The sequence below is a fragment of the Rhinolophus hipposideros genome (assembly GCF_964194185.1).
Source record: "Rhinolophus hipposideros genome assembly, chromosome: 8".
Taxonomy (NCBI): domain Eukaryota; kingdom Metazoa; phylum Chordata; class Mammalia; order Chiroptera; family Rhinolophidae; genus Rhinolophus; species Rhinolophus hipposideros.
In genome coordinates this window covers 89,624,802-89,630,801 of record NC_138054.1, presented here as the reverse complement: position 1 = coordinate 89,630,801, position 6,000 = coordinate 89,624,802, and the positions used below count along the sequence as shown (strand labels likewise).

Below are 6,000 nucleotides of genomic sequence, written 5' to 3'. Positions count from 1 at the left end.
ACTTGCTGACGTTCCCATATGTGGGGACAGTCCCACATGTGGGGACAGGAGAGCAGTTTCCAGGCTCTCGACCTCATGTGGAAAGGTCCTGGCTCGAGTGGTAGATGGCGTCAGCTGTAACCAGTTAGCCATTGGCCACTAATATAACTGCCATGGCTATGCCAGCAGGTGGATTGATTGGCAGAGAAGAGGACGGCAGATTGCGGCTCCTACTTCTGGTGTCTCCACCCCAGCTGCCAGCGAGAATATAGTGTTATAACTCCCTTATCTATGGCTCTATCTATGGTTCCTTTTTGGCCTCACCATATCCTGCGTTCTTGTGCAGGGAGCAGGAGCTGAGACCCTGCATGAGACCATACATGGAGGCAGCCTTCCAATATGTAATAACATAGTACAAAATGGAAGCCAGCCATTTGTGCATCCCATTAAATCTCTACAACTGCCTTAAACGGAACTCCCAGGAGACGTGCGGGATTCTGGTTTGCCTCCCAGGAGAGCTTTCTTTCCATGCCAATGAAAAAATGGTCAGAAATCTCTCCCTAACATTAGGGAGGGTTGGCCAATTCCACAGCCAAAACACTTTCAGCTCAGCAACCAGCACTTGACTCATTGGCTAAAATAGTTTTGGAAAATCACATGGCCCTCGGTTATCTACTTACTGAGAATGCCCAACAGGAAACTCCTGCTGCTGCACGTGGATAGATGCCTCTTGGAAAAGTAAAAATCCAGGGACATAAAATTAGGGAACAAGCACATTGGCCATAGCAGATTTCATCTGATGATCCACTGTCTTTTGATCTATTCAGCTGGTTGTCTTCAGGTCTAGGTTCCTGGCTTAGAACCATCATGCAAAGTTTCTTAAGTTGTTTTTAATTGCTCTGTATACTTGTTGTTAAGCTCTGTACCTGTTGCTTGTCTAATATGGCCTCAAAGGAAGATAAAGGAAATATTGAAAGGAAGACATTTTAATGACATTCAGGACATTAAGGGTAATATGATGACAGCTCTGATGGCCATTCCAGAAAAAGAGTTCCAAAATTGCTTTGAACGGTGGACTAGGTACTGGCATCAGTGCATAGCTTCCCAAGGGGAGTACTTCAAAGGTGACCATAGTGATATTCAGCAATGAGGGATGTAGCACTTTTTCTAGGATGAATTTGCGAATTTAATTGTCACACCTCGTACAACTATTCATCCTGTAGGTTTGGATGTGTTCATTCTTTCTTCTTCCAATATGATCTCCCCTAGAGAGAAATATTCAGGATGTCCCTGAGGAGGAAAAAGCCCACGCAGAAGTGGGTCACCAATTCCTAGCCCCAACGTGCCAGGCTCTATGCAGAAGGGTGGAAGAGCTGATACTCTGAGCTCTTGGAGGTGTTTTTCCAGGAGTGAGGCAGAGTGGGAGCTGACCCCTCCTCACTCTCCATACTGGTCCCTCATGGGATCAGTGCTAACTGTAGAAGCTCCCAGTCCAGAATGGGGCCTGTGGCTCACTCCCAGTACATGCTTATGAATGAATGATGCAGCTGACCTCCTGGCTGGGAAAATGGGGCATCCTGAGATAAGGACAGAGCAGAGAGCTTGGACCTGTGTGTTTGGATTCATTTTCAAGGTGTCTACCTATCAGCAAACTGATATGGGGGACAGGAAGGAGAAGCAAGTCCCTGACTGTTGGAGGTCTCTGATCTGTCATTTGAGACACAAGGGTGACCTTTCCAGAATCTTTACATAGAGTCTTAAAGTCTGAACTGAGGCCACTAAATACAGGTCTCTCTCTGTCTGAAGAAAAATAGGCAACAGAGCAAATCTATACAAAATGATTACTTATTATCACTTGTTACTATCTGAAATGAACTCATTTACTGTTATTGTTTGTCTCTCCCCGTTAGATGGAAATTCTCTAAGGCCAGGCACCTGGTCCATTTTGTTTACTACTTGCTCTATAGCAGGTTATTCACTCAATTCCTCAATAGTTAATAATAAAAAAAGTACTGGAAGACCAAGTCAATCAATACCAAGTCAATTCAATTCTTAGAATGCTTTATTGTATTATTTTAATGGAACTTTACTACAGTATTGAAGATGTCCCATAGGGGGGAAAATACACTGAAAGACTGTTGAAAATGTCTAGTGAAGGGTTAAGACAGATGTCAAGATCACAGCCTGGTCCCTTTTATTTCACTGGAAATGTTTTTGAAGAACTTTGCAATACTTATTGTCACAAGTCCAAGGTCTCTATTAATTTCTTCTCAAAGTTATAGGAACTTTCCTCAAGCCTGTCTATCATGCAGTGTCTCGTTTAAAGCCACTGAAACTGCATCATCCCTTTATTCGGATGAGTAACAATGTCTGGTAGAGCTACACTGCAACATCATACTTTGCCAGCAGGTGTCACTGTCTAATATGTGATCCTGTGTGAACAGAAGTTAAAGGCCAAAGTCTATGAAATGAATCAATGTACTATACTAATTCACGAAAGCCGTAAGACCAAAGTTCTGTAAGATAAGGTCCACTCTACCTCAGTTTCACACCATGACATAAGTACATCTTATGTTAGGGATGCAGAATGGGCTTAAGTTGTAGTAAAACGCTTCAATGTTATTTCTGTTACAGTGGATCCTGGCACACTTCTGTGTTATGGATCCCACACTTTCTTAGGAAACCTCTTTCTATTGTCTTTAATAATATCTAAAATGTGTCTAAAATGGGTTCCTTAAAACCCTCTGATTTTATTCTAATACAATATCTGGCACAAGTGCTCAATTAATGTTTCTTGAATGATTGTCCCCTCTCCAAATCCTGAGAAACATGTAGAGCTATTCTACAGATGAGGAAACTGAGTCTCAGAGAGGTTAAGTAACTTGCTCAAGGTCACAATGTCACAGAGCTGGCGAATGGCAGAGCTGGGGTTTGTGTTAGGCTTGTTTACCATGTTTCCCCGAAAATAAGACCTAACCTGAAAATAAGCCATAGCAGATTTTTCAGGATGACATCCCCTGAATATAAGCCCTAATGCGTCTTTTGGAGCAAGCATTAATATAAGACCCAGTCTTATTTTCGGGGAACACAGTAGTTCCAAATCGCTTGCCCATTCATTCCAGTCAGCAAAGGGACTCAGAGAAGATGGAACCCCTAATGCTTATGAGGGCAGCAGGATTATGCTCTAAGGGCCCAAAGTGGGTCCAAGACATCACTGGACAGACTTTTCATCATCAGAAAAAGCAGCTGGTGCTCATTTGCTATCTAATAATTTCTCCCTGTCATTTTCCTGAGGCAGATTAGAGACGTGAGCAAATTGTACTGATGCAAGTGATGAAATGTGTATGTGGGAGGGGGGAGGAGTTGGGGGGTGGCACCACCAGGAGCCCAGAACCACCCCCTCCCTACTCACCCCCAGGGGACACAGATACTCAGATACTTGGTTAAAGACTTGAGTCAGTCTTCAAATTCCTGGATGGGGTTTATCAGCTGATGTCACCATATTGCAAGATTATATATCTTTTTAACAAACAATAGTATCAGCACTGATATGATGAGCACATACCCCTTTCACACAATCTGGGCTCCACGATTGCTCACACACTGCTCCATGCCACAGCTGGTCCCTGATGGATGACCAGCTTCCCAGCACCACCCAGCCCACCTCACCTGCCCAGGGTCCTGGAGGAGAGGAAGGCTCAAGCCTCAAGATTCCTCTGGGAAATGTGGTTCAGTAGGATCTAATTACCTAAGTGGGTCAGAGCTGAGATTTCAAGATTGGGTGGGGTGGCAGTACTGAGGACCTCTAATTAGGAATCCTGTGTCAGGGCCCTCACATCAAAGGTGGGATCTCTGCCCCCCAAATGACCAGACCCTGCCTCTTGAATTACATGCATGCAATCTGCATCAGAAGGTGTCCTCAGGATAAAAGGTGAAGCCTCCTCACAAGAGGACAGCACCTGGTGAGAGGTGCACACTCCCTGTGTAACACATCCACCATGGTTACTCCGAGGGAGGGAAATGAAGCTCAGAGGCAGCTGTGTTTTATCAAGACTATGTTCTGGGGGTACACCAGTAACCTGGAAAGACCCCTCCCATGCCCCTGTTTTCACAATTCTCCCAAGTCGTAGGATAAGGAACAGTTCTCAAATTGCAAAGTCATGTGCTTTTTAAAATTCCAGGCAGTGCTGGGATGCCAACAGTGGCTTCCCCCCTGACTAGCCTGGGTTCATCATTCCTAGACAACTTGAACCAGGAGTGCCAAATGAGAGGCCAGAATGCCCACTCAGGCCCACCCTGCCCATGGCAGCCAATTGGGCCTCAGCATTTTTAAATTCAAAACAAAACAAAACTGATTTTGAGCACAGTGAGGTGAGAAGACACCAAACTTTGCAAGCTAACAGAGTCCAGTTGGGCTCCAAGCTCTACTAGGGCAGGGCCTCTGGCCGGTTACTGTTTCCTCATTTTTAGTGTATTAACAACAGTTCTGCCCTTACAGGTCCTGGTAAAGATGAAATAACTAGGAGCCACATTACTTATAACAGCTTCTCCAGTAATGCTAATTCCCCATTCCCTTCAATGGGCACTACACACAGTGAGGAGTGGAGGAATGTAAGATTTTGTTCTTAAAACAGTAATTTCCTTAAAAGCTTCCCAGTTCTAGGGTGCAAGTGCTTGCTGTGCTGGGGGCAGGCGGAGGACAATTCCTTTGATGAGCTAGAGCCACAGGACACTATGTGAAGTGTTCAGGGATGGGGACCTACAAGGCAATCGCTGGATCATTCATTCATTCAATGATCATGCCTGGAGCCATCAGCCCCTGGGACGCCGAGGCGCCCGTGCCCTTGGGTCTGGTAGTCTTGAGACCCGGGTAACTGTGGGCACCACAGCGGAAATGCGTCGGGGGAGTGGGAGGGTCTCGAGCAGGGCGGGGGAGTCCCTGGATTATCTGCCGGCCCACGAACTCCTCTCCTGCGCCCTAGAATCACAGAAGTTTAAATTGCTAGGAATTTGAGATGAGGCAAGCAAGGCCTTGCTCCGAAGTTACTGAAACAACCCCCACCCTCCCAAGAGATTGTAAAAATTATTATTAGTAAGCCATCCCCCCCGGGGAGCAAGCCAATCCCACCCCCGGGGCCTGGCACTGCCGCGGCCCTTCGGGTGCTGCAACTCCGGCCTCTGGCCCAGCGGAGGCCGCCCGCCGTTTCCCAAAGGCGCCTCGGAAGGGATCGGCGCTTCGGCACCGCCCCGCGCGCGCGCTCAGCCACAGCCTCGCGCGCCCCGGCGGCCTCCGGGCGGAGCCAGGAGGGGGCGGCGGCCGGGGACCGGCGAGCGGGCGCGGGGCACGTGAGGCGCCGCCCCCGGCCCCGACCGCCCCGCGACCCGCGCCAGCCGCTGCCCAGGCCGCACACAGCGCCCGCGCGCCCGAGCCCGGGGGCGGGGCGGGACGGGGCGGGGCGGGGGCGGGGCGGGGGCGGGGTCAGGCAGGGCCGGCCCCGCCCCCGGCGCTTTTCTCGGTTTTCACTTTAAAGCGTTGGGTCGCTTTTTCTTCTTTGCACAGAAGTCGCGCTCGGGCAGCCCGCGCGCTCGCAGCAGAAAGCAGGCTCCAGGCGCTGGCGCCGGGGCCGCGGGGAGGAGGCGACTTCGCTCCCTGCGGCGGGCGCGGCCCGGGCGCCCAGAGCCTCTCGGGCCCGGAGAGCGGGCGGCGGCGGCGGCCTCCCCGGAGCGGTAGGCAGGGCCGGGCGCCGGGACCGGGTGGCTGCGGGGCCGGGCGGGGTGAGCGCTGGGGTCGTGGCACTTGGGGACCGAGTGGGTGGAAGCGCGGTCGGGCACGGGGGACCTGGTTGGGGTGCCGACTTGGGGCCGTAGAGGGGCTCGGGGGACGCAGCGCCCCCGCGGTGGCTCCGGGGAGCCCTTCTTTCGCCGCGGGTCCGGGGAGAGGGGGCCGGGCGCCGCCCAGAGCCGCTGCCGAGGCTGCCGCTGCAGGCGCAGGCGGGTCGCGGCGGCCCCGGGTCCAACCTG

General features: G+C 50.7%; 1 protein-coding gene across 1 annotated transcript in view; it reads left to right on the top strand.

Annotated features, from left to right (window-relative positions):
* Nucleotides 1-5,485: 5,485 nt before the first annotated feature.
* The window catches only part of SPSB1 (splA/ryanodine receptor domain and SOCS box containing 1), a 64,892-nt gene continuing 64,377 nt past the window's right edge, over nucleotides 5,486-6,000 (top strand). The window contains exon 1 of the mRNA XM_081055793.1: nucleotides 5,486-5,706. The gene's annotated coding sequence lies outside the window, so the exon portion shown is untranslated. The remainder of the gene's footprint in view (nucleotides 5,707-6,000) is intronic.